Here is a 15,871-nt window from a genome sequence, read left to right on the forward strand (position 1 = left end):
TATACACATAAAATAAATCTGAAAAAAAAGGTGGAAAACTTCTCATTTCTAATGATGACTTACTTAAGAGTCAGCTATGAAAATCTTTTCCCAAAATCTTAATAGACCTACATTTTTTAAAGCTAAGCACACAGGTGATTCAGTAGTTTTAATTCCAAACTGAAAATAACTTGAAAGAAAGACTCTCCCTGTCTCAGGAAGACATGAGCAAGCAAGAGCCTATGAGATCTAAGTCCCACTTGAGAATTCCAGCTCCAGCTTCAGCTTAATCCTTGGCCTGCAGCAGGGCGTGTGCAAGGTAGGAGCAAGAAAGGAAGAGGAGAAAGCTAAACCAGACTATTTTCCACCACAAGGTTTTATTTCCATTTCTGAAGTCCTAGGATACCAGATCAAACTAATCACTCCTGAATGTTAAGGACACATACTACCCTTAATGCAATTCAGGATACCTGACTGGTCCCTAACTGGGGGGATGGGGGAAGACAGAAAGGGACACCATAAAAAACCACTGTGAAAAGAGTTTCAATAGGGACTCCCTATTTGGTTCCTGTCAGGTTTTATATTGCAGCTCTACAGAAGAAGGCTTTCTAGGACAGATGTAAAGCCTTCAGTGGTAAACTATGACAGTGTGTGCAAGTAACTCATGTGGTAGATTAGGGAACTAGGTGTATAGATTAAGGGTGTCTTGGGTCACGGTTCTCTAAAGGAACAGACCTGATAGAATGGAATACACACACAAGCACATACAAACACACACAGACACACACAGACACACACAGACACACACAGACACACACACACACACACACACGGCAGGGGGTGGTTTAAGAATAGCTTACAGGCTGTGTAGTTCAGCTAATCCAACAATGACTGTTTACCAACAGAAGGTCCAAGAATCCAGTAGTTGTTCAGTTCACAAGACTGGATGTCTCAGCTGATCCTCAGGATACACCGAAATCCCAAAGAAGCAACTCTCCTGCCACTGAAGGAGTGGACTTACAGGCCAGAGCCAGAGCAGGCAGGCAAAGGAAAGAAAGAAAAGAAAGAAAGGAGCAAGCTTCCTTCCTCCATGTCCTCTTCAGAGGCTGCCAACAGAGGCCCAAATCAAGGTGTGCCTTCCACCTCAAGGGATCCAGATTAAAAATGTGTCTTCCCACTTCAAATCATTTAATTAAGAAAAAAAAATCCCTCACAGATATGTCCGGCCCCTTGGCTTTCAGTTAATTCCAGATGTAGTCAAATTGTCAACCCATAGCCATGACAGGTACTATTTTGAATATTTTGTATCTTTAAAAACAAAAAGGGGTATATAAATGCCTCCAAGTATAAACATGTTTTTAATTTTCCATACTCCAATTCTACAATAGAATGAAGACAAACCTGTCCCACAGTGTTTCATCCGAATACTACCCACATCACAATCTATGTGGCCAAGAGAATATTTCACATGTAAAAGCCAAATCAACATCTCTACCTCATTCATAAACCCTAGGTACAGGAGAACTCAGCAGACCCAGGCACTGTTGGTCACTGGACTTGCCACATGCTGGAGTCTGTATCTTAAAGAGGGTATCAGCACTGCAGGCTTCACACAAATGCCATAACTTAAGCGAAGGCTTTCCTGTATCTGTGCTATCACAGAGGTAGGACACATAAGCCCAAGTCATTTGAGACTATAGTTGCACATAACTTTAACCTTCTGACCCTTCCACATCAAACTTCCAAGTTCTGGAATTACAAGTCTGTGCCACCACACAAACTTAACTGGTCCATTCTAATTTTAGCCAGAGCTGCAAGACAAGAAAACTAACCAGGAACTTTCATTTCCACCACAGGCACTCCTACTTAACAATAAAAAGGGGAAAAATAACTAAGAATGTTCTGTCTATTCGAATAAGAGTACTTGAACAAAAAAATATATTAACTTTAATCAAGACATGAATCAGAGAAAAACCCAGTACACACTCATCTCTATGAAAAATAAACATTGTGCTCATGGGAGCCCAATTTTGTTAGAGAAATCAAGAACACAGGAAAATAAAAGAATAATGGTTGGTTCTGTCTCCTCCTGTATGGCTCATCACTTAGGCCAATTCTGATTCATTATTTTATTGGCAGGCCACTTGAAATCAGTATTCTCAAACTCCGGTGCTCACTTGCTTTACCTAGGCTACAAAAAAAACTCTAAATGCTGGGTCCCTCCATCCCTAGTGGGACGTGACTCTGTGCAGCTTGAGCACTTGGATCTTAAAAGCTCTTCGAGTGATCCTCAAGTGCAAAGTTTGAGCACCGCTGGTCTAAACCAGCCTCTACTACCCACGCATGGAAAGCGTGCCACTGGTTAACGCCTCTGATCTCTCCCTGCAAGCATTAAATCAAATTCCTCGCTATGATCTTTCAACATCTCCACTTCCTATACCTGCCACCTACATCCTCCACAGCTCCCTACAATGTTCCAGCCACAACTCACCACGCACTTTTAGTTCAGAATTTCTCTGAATGAAAGGTTCTTCAAATTTACAGACACTAATCCCGAGTACTGATGATCCAACTCCAAATCAACTTGCAAGAACCGGTTTAAGAGTCTCTGCCTTGCAGAAGCCCTAACAAATTCCAGGGTAAGCCCCTGCATTGATGGCTACTCACTCTTATTTTAGCTAAACCTCAAACAGAGCATTAACTTTCTGCTTCCTCTAGCATACATACTACACATTCCATAAGCACAGAGAGACCATGTGTATTTATAATCAAATCCTGAGTGCTCAATAATAGATAAAAACAAAAAGCAAAGCCAAATCCAATTATTTTACTAAATAAATGAGTAGCAAGCACTATGAGGAAAGACAGAGGCAGTTCAATATGAAATCCCAACATAGTCATCTACGCAAAACACTTCTGTAGAAGTGCCTGGTGAGAGGCTGCTCTTGAGGCAGACATAGAAAGGGGAATAGAGAAAGGAACCACTGAGTCTCAAGAGAAGAGAAATACGTAGACAAGCTAAAAAAGCAAGGCCTGGAACTACACATGTGGGACCCCTACATATGCCTCACCCTGAGCAATGGCTGCTACTCAAGGTCACCATCGGTCCCTTCAAAGTTTTAAAAAGGGTTTTGAGAAATTCATTATGCTTTTCAGTGGAGTAAGTCTGGTCTGCTTCATTCGTGTTCCATTTGACAGTTCTATGTGTTCAGTATTCACTAGGACGTAAGCTGGGAGAGCGGACTCTGTCTACTGCTGCACTCCATGTCTGCACGTCTAGCACAGGGATACTCAGTGTAGCTTTACTGAGCAGGTGAATACACTTACTACAGTACTGGGCCCTCTAATCCCTATCTTCCTTCTACAGCAGACAAGCAAGAACTAGGAAGAAACATCGAGATTAATGTAAGGAAAAAAAAAGAAAAGAAAAGAAACGGGGGCAGAGAAGACTAGAATTCCTTCTCCACCTGGGCTACAAACAACAAGAGTGACCATGAAAAACGCCCATGATAAAGGCTGATGAGGCTGTGGCTATTCTTTTAAACATGCTTTCAGCTCACTAGCCTACTCCTGTTCTCAGGAGGGTTTTCCTAGTCTTCATACACCATCTGTATTTATATTTCTAACTATGTATCTCTGGTGTAGTTCACGGTGTTGGGTGCGAGCCTGGAAACTCCATCGGGTGCCCTGGGACTTAGAGCTGTACTTCTAACACTTCTTCTCCCTCCCGGTCTCCATATACCCAAATCCTGCACGCTTACCCAGTCCGACTTAATGTCCTGACAACTTCGCTGACTCTCCTTTTTATTCCCTTGAGCTCCCACAGCCCCTGTCTTATGATACTTTCCACAAGTTATATTGTATCAGAACAATTATTATAAACAGGTGTTTATGAATGTATTATGTTATCTTTACCCTATAAACCTTGAGAACAAATTCTTAGATCCTCCTATTCCATTATAAAAACCTTGCAGTGTATCACCAATAATTCCTGCTTAAAGGGGGGTAAGGGAAGCTTAAATAAAAAGCAGTGTTAAACCTTTAACTAGAAAGATTCCCAGTGATTCTCCCTGAATCTTTATGCTATCCGCTACATAACCCGATTACAATGCCAGGTACTACTCCCAGGTTCTTCACATAACTTAACTCACATGCTGTCTAAACACACCACAGCACAGACACCCACTTTCGATGGGAAAACTGAAGCAGGGGAAGGATCACACAGGAAGGAAGTGGCAGAGCTCGAAATCCATGGGTTTGGCTGTAGACACCATGCCACCATTCTGTGCAGGCTTTCTGACTATGGAGGGGCTATCCTGTCCACAAAGTAACTAGAGACTGGAGGATATACAATTATGACAAGGGGCTGTCTTTATCATGTTAGGAAAAGACAAAGTTTCAGAAGGAAGCCAAAAAAAAAAAAAAACGATAACAGATTACAAAGGAGTGGGGGATTTTGCAGCACAACACTGGGCAGGCTGAATCTAGTAAGAGACCACCCTACAGTTGAACTTTAGTTGAGGTAGGGTTCATGCTTCACACGTAATAATGGGCATCAAGATGCTAGAGCACACAAGCCTGGCATACTACAGCTCCTAAGGATGCAGAGTTCAGAAGTTACGTCACTGGGTGCCCATGTTTATTAAGAAGACAGAATAAAAACCTATCAAAATAGTGCCAGTCTCAGTGATAACATCTTTAACATTTATTTTAAATAGTATTTCTAACCACTCACTCTAGTTACGATGGCTATTATCAAAAAATGTGACAAATGTTGGAGAGGGTATGAGGAAAAAGGAGTCTTTATTCACTGCAGGTAGGGGTGCAAATTAATACAGACAGTATGGAAATCAGTGCAGAGGTTCCTCAAACAATCTAGAATAGAACTACCATATGACCCAACTATACCATTCCTAAATATATACCCAAAGGAGTCCATATCCTACCAGAGACCTTATGCATCCGTGTTTATTGCTGATATATTCACGACAGCAAGGAAATGAAACCGGCCTAAATGTCTAACAACAGATGAATGAATAAAAAATATGGTACATCTACACAACAGACTATTACTCATCTGTAAAGAAATATGGAATCAGGAAACTTGCAAGAAAATGGATAGTAGATCTGGAAAGTACAATATTTAGTGAGGAGACCTGAATTGAGGAAAACAAAACTGTATGCTGTCCCTCGTATGCAGATCTTAGCCTATGATGTACATATGTGAACAGGAATACATCTGGGCAAAGTCTAAAAACATCTAAGGAGAACAAGAGAGGATAAGATAATTAGACAGTAAGAAAGGGGAGGCAAAAGGACACACGGTACATGAAAGATGAAAATAACAGGGGTTGTCAGGGCAATGGGTGAGAGGGAAGGAGAATAGTTTAAAATCAGTGGTATTTAATACATAATGCTAATTTAAAATGTTTAGAAAATGTAAATGTTATGTAGCTTACTGATCTATTCATCTCAAGGCTCTCCTTATCCCCATATTTCCCCCTAATTCTTTTTTATTAATGTATTTTATGTATATGGGTATTTTGCATGTAAGTGTGCCTGTACACCAAATGAACATGTGGTGACCACACAGGCCAAGAAATGCATGGAAGCCCTGGGCTCAACCTCAGCACTGCCTGAAACCAAGCATGTCTGCGCAAATGTAACTTCAGCTCATTCGAGGGAAAAGCAAGGGGAGGTCATACTACACAGCTCAGCAGGTTTGAGCCAATATGGAATCTCTGAGACCTTGCCAGAAGCAGGAATGGAAGATCAAGAGGGAGAGGAGAGTAAGAGAAGCCACGTAACTGTAATATATGCACAGATACCTAGATTTTGAATTTTTTAGGGTGAAAAGCTACACAAAAGCAAGCCGCCAGGCACAGTGGCACATACTTGATATAGCATCAAGGAGAGAATGACAGATATATACAGAGAAACTGTCTTTAAAAAATTAATGCAAATAAAAATAAGTCGAAATAGTGTATTCCAAAATGTCAAATTCCCAAATCAGTACTACTCAAGTTCTCGTATCGTTTTCAGTTAAACAGACATGCTTCCCTACCGTATAGCATAGCCCCTGGGCCCTTAGCATATAATCTGCCACTCAAAAAGAATTACAACAACGGGAAAGTGATGTATGTGATAGAGCAGGTGCCACAGCCAGAACAGACACTGTGTCACAGCGCTCTGTGTGCAGCTCCACCCATGATCTCTAAGGAACCTGCTGACTAGCACTCTGAGCCTGCAAACCACACAGGATAGCCCTTGTGTGCACACATATGCCCTCCCCCCCCATCCCCCAAAAGCATTAGCTAGATAACCAACAATTCCCTGCTTGTGAACTAAAAGTCTAATAAATATGTTCAATAAAATTGCTGTTTGATTAGACCCATTTATTATGATAGCATTTTAAAAAGATGATTCAACATGTGAATCTTCACAGTCAAATTTGACTTTTATATAGTCAAATTTCTATCCTCTTGCCAATCACAAAATAATTTGTGTGCTGGGGATACTGATCAATGCACTAAAATCAATGTTATCCTTGAGTTTCTGAAGTTTAAAATTTGATGTACAGGCACATGGCACAGGGAGAGGTATATATATTCCTGAATGAGTAAGAAGAAATCTTTTATCAAATTACTTTTTAAAACACGATGCAAAGGGGACAGAGAAAAACAGTCTTACAAAGGAGATTTAGGGAATATAATCAAAAATGGTGTTCTTTATGAACTGCAAAACCACCCTAGTATTTAGGTGATCCCTGAAACAGAAACCCTACCTGTGACCTAATGAGATGGGAACCGTCATAAGCGGCAACTGTTTCTACTGAGAACTGGAGAGCTACTGTACTGCACTTAAGCGCTGCCTGCCTTTAAATCTTTAATAAGAAAACACGTCAGAAGCCACGCTCCAAGCGTATGCACAGCAGTCACAGACTCCCGGGAAGGCGAGGAGCCTGGCTGGCCTACCTACGGCTGCCTTGCTGTTTGTAACACCTTGTGAGACACATCCAGACTTAGCTCTGATCCTACTATTTTCTGAACTTTCAAATCAACTTTCACATGAACTTTCACATGAAAATAGACAAACATAAATGGGTCAATAGTGTCAATTTTAATTGTATGACTTGCTCACCCTCATTTTAGGCTAAAGGACAGTCTTGTCTCTTATTTGCCTTTCTAGACTCTTGCTACAACAGGTGTCTGTGTTCAACAAAAGCTAAGATTCTGAAGTTGTGCTACTCCGTATGAGTGGCACTAGCTGCTTAAGTTTCGATTAATATTAAAATTCTCTTCAGCTACATTGGAAAGGTTTAAAGGTACACATAGCTAGTAATTCACGTAGTGTTTCCAACAAGGTACTAAGTTTTACTAGGCAGTGCAGATACAGAATAATTTCTTAAATGTTAGTCTTCATATAAATCTCCAATAGTCGTGTTCTCCACGACCTACCTGACGGGACTCACGTTTCTAACAAGCTTCAAGACAGTGACGAAGTGGCTCACCACTGGGCTCAGTGCTCTCTGCCAGCAAGAGGCTCATTTTCATGCTTGTTCTTTCCCAACCAGTCATAAGCTAATACTTCTAAAAAATATCAGAAAAATGGATCGCTAGGGAAAAAGCCACATTAAGCAGAACAATTTAAATTAATTCTTTTATTACTAGATTTAAAGTAAAATAAAAAAATAAAAAAATTTAAAAGTAAAATAACTTTTCTACAGAACCACATAAAAGTGTCTGCCTGCTATTACAAGTACTGTAACAACTCAACACAGAGACTGAACAGTTCAGATCTTCACAAATCTGGGGACTATTTAAGATGTCTGATCTGTGAGGACCGATTTTATATCTTTATAATCATCTTTCTGGAGCTTACCATTAATTTTTCATAACCTCTATAAGTTTCTCAATGTATTTTTACAATTCAAGGCAAAACTATTAATTCCATTAGGTAAAATATCCTTAAATTCTTAACATGTATCTTACCAAGTTGGCTTTAAAGACAATCAAGTGATGACAGGGTCAGGATGGGGACTCTCCCTGCAGACCACATGTGCAGAAAAGCTTAGTGTTACCCCGCGTGGTGGCACTGCTTTGGGAGAACAAGGCACTTTTAGAGCGTGGTGCCTAGCTGGAGGTGGTAGGCAGCTATCTTGTGGGCCTACTGCTTCCTGACTAACACCAACATATATGATAAGCCTCCACATTCCTGCTGCCACAACCACAACCTGGCCACAGAACTTGGTCAGCATGCCTTCTCCTGCATGCCGAGCCAGAGTAAATCCCTGCTCCCTTATTCCTGTCAGGTGTTCCGTCACAGCATCAAAGAGTAACCAGTACAGATATATAGAGTGTGACATGTAATTATAGTGTGACCTAATCCTGTCACGTGACCAGCAATGATGAAAGTAGAGTGTTTTTGGGGAACCTAACAGTTGAATTTAGACTGCTAACACCGTGAGAATTGTTAAGGCAAAATACACAAGCAATAACAAAGTGTCTGTTAAATTATGTAAAATTCTTTCAGTAAATAAAACCCTTGGGTCTGGGCCTAGCATTTCAGACAATCTTTCAATGAACTTTTGAGAACACTTTTTCTTGAACCCAAAGCAAACAGACCAGGCTCACTATGGCTCTCAGCCTTCCTAACGCTGTGACCCTTTAATGCAGTTCCTCATATTGTGGTGACTCCCAACCTTAAAATTATCTTCATTGCTACTTCCTAACTGTAATTTTGCTACTGTTATGAGCGTAATATAAATATGTTTTCTGATGGGCTTGGGCAACACCCTGTGAAAGGGTTATTTAACCCAAGGGTTGAGAACCACTGCCTTAGAGGAATCAGTGACCTTTACTAAACCATCTAGTCTACAAGTCAAGAAAAATAAGCTGATTCTTCTCTTCAACTTGTATTCCAGTCCAATAAACAGGTTCTGTAAGAAGCCTGTGAGAGCCCTGCGCTCAGCGATCTGCCAGAACTGCTTTTTTGATTCATTACTGCTCCGGACTTCTAGTTCATCAATTTGTTTCTGTTTAAGGAAATCACAGAGTGAGACCCACGAACCTTAAAACGAGACACGCTCCTACAGTAACAGCTGTTTATGGACTCTGATACATATGCATGTTCTCTTAAAACAGGGAGCTCAAGTGGACACATTTTCAGAGAACTCCTAATGTTCACTAGTTGTAAGACACTACAGAAGTCTTGAGACATGAAAAGAGGGGCATTTTATTTAATTCTAAGAACCTGTTGGCTTGTTCCTTCCTTAGTGAGCAAAGACAAGCACCTAGACTGTTTACTTAGGTCTAGGAAAAAGGAAATCCTAATATATAGAATGAAGCAATAATAAAATTAATAAGGAAGAAAAGAAACGCCATACATCTGTCACAGCCATCCTGCTAGCCCCATCTGCAGAGGCAGATGGCAGACACTGAGAAGCCCAGAAGCTTCTAGGCTGTCTTACAATTGTTCCCTACTTCCCACAACCTTAGAGCCTAGGAAGTAGGGTGCACATGAAGCAACTTCCAGAAGAGCGCAGGGGGAAAATGTCTGGAGGTGACCCCAGGGACCTTGCAGCCTCCCCAACATGACTAGTGGAGGCTGAGGCTGCACATACAAGACAGTTATTTTGAAATGACTTAAATCAATGAGACTTAATTTAACTTTTTAAATGTGGGTAGAAAGGGGGTGGGGGGATAGTATGAGAACCATAAATAACAATAATTTGCACGCTATTTCGTGGCCTCCAAAGACAAACCAATGACAGGATGAGAAGTTGCAACCAAACTAGAAAAGTACTGAATGTTCTACTTATATCTTTTCTCCACCTAAAGGCAGCCCTTTTACATAAACAATTTGAATTAAAAAAAAATTTATATATGGAGGGGGCATGGTAGTATGTGCCTTTAATCCCAGCACGCAGGAGGCAGAAGTATGGATCTATCTCTGTGAGTTGGAGGCCAGCCTGGCCTACATAGTGGGACTATACGGTGAGATCCTGTCTCAAAAGTAAGTAAGTAAGTAAATAAATAAATAAATAAATAAATAAAGGAAAGCCAAATAAATACATATGTTTCCAAGTTAAATAACATAGTCACATATTATACAACAAAATCCAAAATATATCAAAAGTTTAATAACTGCTTTGTAAAAATTTTATCTATAAAACTGTATGGATGAATACTCTATAATAACCCTATAGAACACACACATAAGAAAACATCCCTTCAGACATTTAGAAAACTCAAGTGCATACACACCACTTTCATCCACATTTGGAAGAAAAGATTCTAATATTCTATTTCCTAATTCTCCTGAAATTTGCAAAGACTGTTCTAAATTCTAAACTAAAGGATAACCACACCATGGACAAGCAGGACTTCTTCCTTGTAAAACACTTGACAGCTTGAGAGGTCGCTCAGCGCTACAAGTACTCGTTACTCTTGGAGAGGACCTGGATTCCATTCCCAAAGGGCACGCAGATGGCTTAAAACTATCTGTAACCCCTGAGTACTCATATAGTACACATTCACACACATAAAATATTTGTAAATCATTCATGAAAAAAGTTCAGGGGCTGGGGATTTAGCTCAGTGGTAGAGCGCTTACCTAGGAAGCGCAAGGCCCTGGGTTCGGTCCCCAGCTCCGAAAAAAAGAACCCAAAAAAAAAAAATAAAAGTTCAGAGTTTTAAAAATTTAAGGAACTTAAATCATGTCACATGTGCTTTATACCCTAAAGGTCCCAGAATAGAGTAAGAAGGGTAAAGGTCATAAAGACCACTGAGGACACACAGACTCTACCACAAGCTATAGAAACCGACAAACAAGAGGTACTACAGACAAAGCATCTTTCTCTGGATTTTATCCAAACAATTTAGTTCAGGATGGGAACAGCAATGGACATTTTAAAATAACTCTATTTTACTACCTTCAGGACTTTTATGGAAGTAGCAGGATTTCTCATGAGAGTCTCAACTCCTCCACAACACAGACCAAAGAAAAGAACATTCTGGCAGGGGAAAATGACTCCACTCTCCCTCTTCGTGTCATGATTACTGTGCGACAGACTCTCCTGAACTCCTAAGTGTACTGTGGGCCGGGAAGGAAGGCAACCCGTGCCCTCACTGTGTGTCCCCCTTTCAGTGATAAACTCTTGAAATGGAAAAAGAAAACCTGGATGAACACTTAGAAAAAGGATGGCTGCTGACCTAGCACCATTCAACTAAAACAAGGTGGTAGGTTCAAGCTTCCAGAGTAACCTTTGGATCCAAAGGAATTCTTTTGGATCTGGGTTCAAATTCTACCTGTGGTTTAGTGGCCTTGAACTCATTACTTCATCCCAGTGAGCTGCAGTCCAGCTCCAGGAAGTGGTTATAAAGCAGAGGCATTTGCATCCCCTGGCCCCAGGCCCAGGCTGAGTGTTAGATGCACACCGGTATCCTATCAGTGCTGGTTCTCTGCTGCTTGTCTTGAGTGTTTCACATTCCACTGCAAGTAAAATATTCCTTAAGGGACAGGCACCTAAACCCCAACTATTACTTCACATATTCTGGAGTCTGCAGTATAATAATCTGGTATAGGAAAACGCAGGCAACCCCAGGAAACCCACTGTAGCTTTTTACTTGAACTACATGACAGCTTTTATGAGGGATGGAAGTAGAAGAAACAGAAGTGTTTATTAAGAACAAAACTATTGCAGGCTTTGAGATAGGCAATACAACCACTGGGGAAAGTGGACTCAAGAAAGCGGTTTCTTCATTGGATGTGGGTACTGTCTCTATCCTGTAGCAAAGGTATTTTTGCAGGGAGACTCTGAATCCAATAACCTGTTCAAAGGGTCCACGTGAAACCCACACTAGTCGTTACCAACAGACTTCCCACAGAAGATGGAGGACACAGTCGATGACAGAATAGTCTGAGGTTACAAAGCTTCATGGTTTAACACAGGAGAGAATAACCCCAAACTGAGTCTGGGATTCGGCCGTGCTGCCAGAAAGCCAAAAAAAATTTTTTTTCTTTAATTTAAATTAAACCAAAGAACCTCCAAAACATAGTGGTCTCGGGGCATACTGTTTCTAATAAACAATCTGCAATATTCGGCTGGCAAAAATCACAAACTGAACATGGTTCCTAAAGAGATACAGTCCTGCTAAATATTTTCTTTGCTATTTGAGACGGTTACAAGGAAAGTATACCAATAAATATAAAATCCTCCAGCAGATCTTCCTGAAATGGAAGGCCTAACTCTGGTTCTCTTACTCCACTTCTAACTGGGTTCTAAACCTCTAGCCTGAAGTCATACACTGAGGAGTCAGAGGGCCTCTTACATTACTGTAAAACTAATTATAAAGATATTTGGAAGTCATGGTAGAATCATATCCACCTTGCAGTGCTCTAACAAAGAAGCTAAAAGGGAAAAACAAAGAAAAAGAAAAATTGTCAGCTCCAGAGAAACTGTAACATCACAGAGACACAAAACCAACGTCACTGCACCAAGACAGACTACATACAGCAAGAAAACAGCACTTCGAAATATTTACTATAAGCAGAAGACATTCCCAAATGACAGAGTGAGGGTAGGGATATGTACAGGTTAGCTTTTCGTGAGTGCCTGGGTACGTGTGCCCCGTGCACACGGAGGCCAAAGGTCAAATGTTTCTTCCTCAATCTCACTACCACATTTTTTTGAGACAAGGTCTCTCACTTAACTCTAGAGCTTGCCAATTCAGCTAGGTTGGCTGGCTGGCCAGCAGGCCCCAGAGATGACGGGAGTTAGCTGACGTGCCTGATAATTTTATGTGGATGCTGGAGACCCAAACTTGAGTCCTAATGCTAGCGTGGCAATCGTTTTTGCACACAAGCCATCTTCCTAGCCTTTTGGGTTAGTTTAAATAGAAAAGACTAATATTCCGTGTATGAAATCTATCTTGGGACTCCAAATCAAGCCATACCACTCTGCATTTTCCCAAGCCCTTGGTTAAAGGGACGGATGCACTGTTTATGTGAAACCACCTGCTCTGGTTGGCATAAACCATGCTACATGACAACTCATGCCTAATCACTTTATCATACACACATCTCAAATCCTTCTGTTGCCAGAGAACCACAAAGTTCACAAAAACTCTCTCTCGGAGGTTGCCAACCTGATCTTCCAACTTGGCTTCCAACTAAACTCCCGTGCTACGCAGAGTCAAGGAGACAGACCCACTCCCTCTGTTACAATAAGTCAAGCATTCACAGCTCTGGAAGAAAACGTGGTGTCTGTCCAGACTTTTCCAAAAGCACCATAAGCAGATTCCCCACAGAGTATGCCAATATGGGGGCCTACTGGCATGGCATTCTTATATACCATTTGGGAAATAATCAAATCCTAGGCAAAATATTTCAGACACTCTTGAAAACTGTCAATATTTAAAATATCTATTTTTTTCCCTGTTCATGAATCTGTTACAGCAGAAATGAACAGTTTTTTAAGGGGTGGAGAAAAAGGCACACACAGCCCGGGAGAAAGATGCTCGGTGATGCCAGAGACTCGCTAGAAACCTTGGCCAGATTACTAATGGTCTATAAAGCCTAATTTGGAGAACACGGGCCTACGAGCTCAAAATTGAATTATACTGCCTTATTAGATCCCACACTCGTGAAACCACAGTCATATTAGTCATAACTCAAACTAGGAATACTCTATGTACACAAATATAAAGTGCATGCTTATGCATTTTTAATTGGATCAAATAAAACTGAAGCTGCAAACAAACTCACATTTCAATTATCTCACTAGTGCGGGGATTTCCTAATAACCTCGTTTTAAAACCCAAGGAGCTGCCGAACCCTCTGCACATCTGACAGGCATGGTCCCTAGAAATTTTAGGAAGGACATTCTCCGTTACTTCTCAATAGAGAAGAAAAATAAATGCCCTGAAGGGAGCAGATTTTTTTTTTAATATTGCCTCCCTCTCTCTAATTTCTTTGCAAGCTCTAACATGCAATCTAATAACGCACCAAACTTGGCAGCGGGGTAGCTTGGTGGCTTGGAGTCTTCAGGGCTCCAATTTTCGGGGCGAGTGCGCGCTAGTGCATGAGGAACGGGCCGGAGGGGCGCGCGACCCGGGGACGCGCCAGGTCCCCCGCCCCCTCCCGGAGCAGCAGCCTGGCACCGGCCCACCCTCCTCCACCCCTGCAAACAGACGCAGGACGCGGAGCGGAGCAACTTCTCCGCGGGGGCGGTAGCGGCTGGCGGGCGGAGGGGCGGCCCTCGCGCGCCGTGGGCCGCCGGGGTCCCCTGGGAGGCCTTGGCAGGCCCCGCCCCGCCGCAAAGGCCCGCGTTTGGGGTCTGAAGCGGGACCCCAAGCCTGGGCGCGCGGCCCGCAGCGGCGCTCTCCCAAGGACGGCGAGCGGCCGGAGCGCGCGGCAGCCCAGAGGGGCGGACGCCAAGCCCCTCGCCTCAGGCCTCGGGGCCCTAGGCATGGCGATACGCCCGCGGCCGCGCTCGGACCCCTGCCCGGCCGGGCCTCGCGCCGCCGCGGCCCCTCAGCCCCGCTCCATTCATAGGGCAGCCCCATCCCGGCCAGCGGGGCGGAGACAGGGTCCCCGCGGGCAAGGCCAGTCTGCCGGGGTCAGGCAGGAAAATAAAAAGTTAAGAGAAGAACTTACCTAAAATGGCTCCTGCAGCAGCCAAAATACAAACAGCTATTATTTGGTGAAGTTTAGCTCAGACACCCTGCAAGGACACCCTAACCCAGCTCGGGCCCGCCTTCCCTGCCACGCCATTGGGCTTCGGCTGCCCAAAACACAGGCTCATTGGTCATCTGGGCTGCTGATCAGACTGAAGCCCGTTTCAAGCTTGCTTGCAGGAGCGAGTGATGGGCTCGCTCCATTGTGCTCGTATTTGCATGGATGTGATCGCAGCGCTGATTGGTCGATATCGGAAAAGCCCCGCCTCGTAGCATAGCTCTCCCCGCCTTGCAGACAGCGCAGCTCCCGGCCCGCCCCCCCGGAACGAAGCGGCCCGACCGCGGGGGCGGGGCGGGGCTGGGGTCCCACGGGCGGAGGGGGCGGGGCGGGGTACAGCACTCGGTGGCTTGCAAGCAAGGGGCGAGGACCCGAGCGCTGGCAGGCGGCAGGAGCTCAGCCTGCAGGTGGAGGTCTCACAGGTAGTGGGCAAGCAAGCTGGAAAACTCGGTATTGGCTCTCCGGAGGTGGGAGAAGATGTACTGGGGTCCCACGGTGCAAGAGTCCCGCTGGCGCCCAGATCCCGCAAGGCGCACGCGAGGAGAGGTGAAGGTCCCAACGGACAGAAAAAAGAAGATGCTGAGAGACCAGGAGAAGCGAGGAGCCTGGTCGTCAGTCTCCAACTGCTTATACTGCAGATCCTCCTGGCTCCCTAGCATACTAGGAGCTTCTTCCCAGGGCCCTGCACACCCCGGGAGTTTTCCAGCCCTGAGGATCCTGCAGCACATTGGATATGCTTCAGTAACCATCAGGAGTGGAACCATGGTGTGTTTATTTTCGGGCCTATCTCCACTACCATCCTTGTAGCATCCTCAAGGACAGGGCCTAGCATATGACAGAGATTCAACCAATTGTTATCTTCCGTAATTCGTTTTTTTAGCAGCTAATTTTTAAGTGCCCACTAAATAAATACCTGACATTGATCTGAGATGGAGGATGTAGCGGTCAATAGGACAAAGCCCTTGCTCTCACCGAACAGGCAAAAGAAAGGCAATAAATAAAGTAAATAAATGAATACAGAGGCAGGTAGTGATAAATGCCATAAAGAAAACAGATGGCGGGAGGAAGGACATCAGACCAAAGATGGGGGAGGAGCAATTAGGGCAAGGAGGAATCTAGAGCCTGCCCTGCCTAACTGAATATTCCTCATAGCATC

At 43.3% G+C, this 15,871-nt stretch overlaps 1 protein-coding gene across 26 annotated transcripts in view; it reads right to left on the reverse strand.

Moving 5' to 3' along the window:
• Chd6 (chromodomain helicase DNA binding protein 6) overlaps positions 1 to 14,671 on the reverse strand; it is a 161,664-nt gene extending 146,993 nt beyond the window's left edge. For all 26 annotated transcript variants that reach the window (XR_015683017.1, XR_015683011.1, XR_015683010.1 and 23 more), the window contains 1 exon segment: positions 14,638 to 14,671. The gene's annotated coding sequence lies outside the window, so the exon portion shown is untranslated.
• Positions 14,672 to 15,871: the final 1,200 nt, after the last annotated feature.

This window comes from Rattus norvegicus, chromosome 3 (genome assembly GCF_021556685.1).
Source record: "Rattus norvegicus strain SHRSP/BbbUtx chromosome 3, alternate assembly SHRSP_T2T, whole genome shotgun sequence".
In the NCBI taxonomy this organism is placed as follows: Eukaryota; Metazoa; Chordata; class Mammalia; order Rodentia; family Muridae; genus Rattus; species Rattus norvegicus.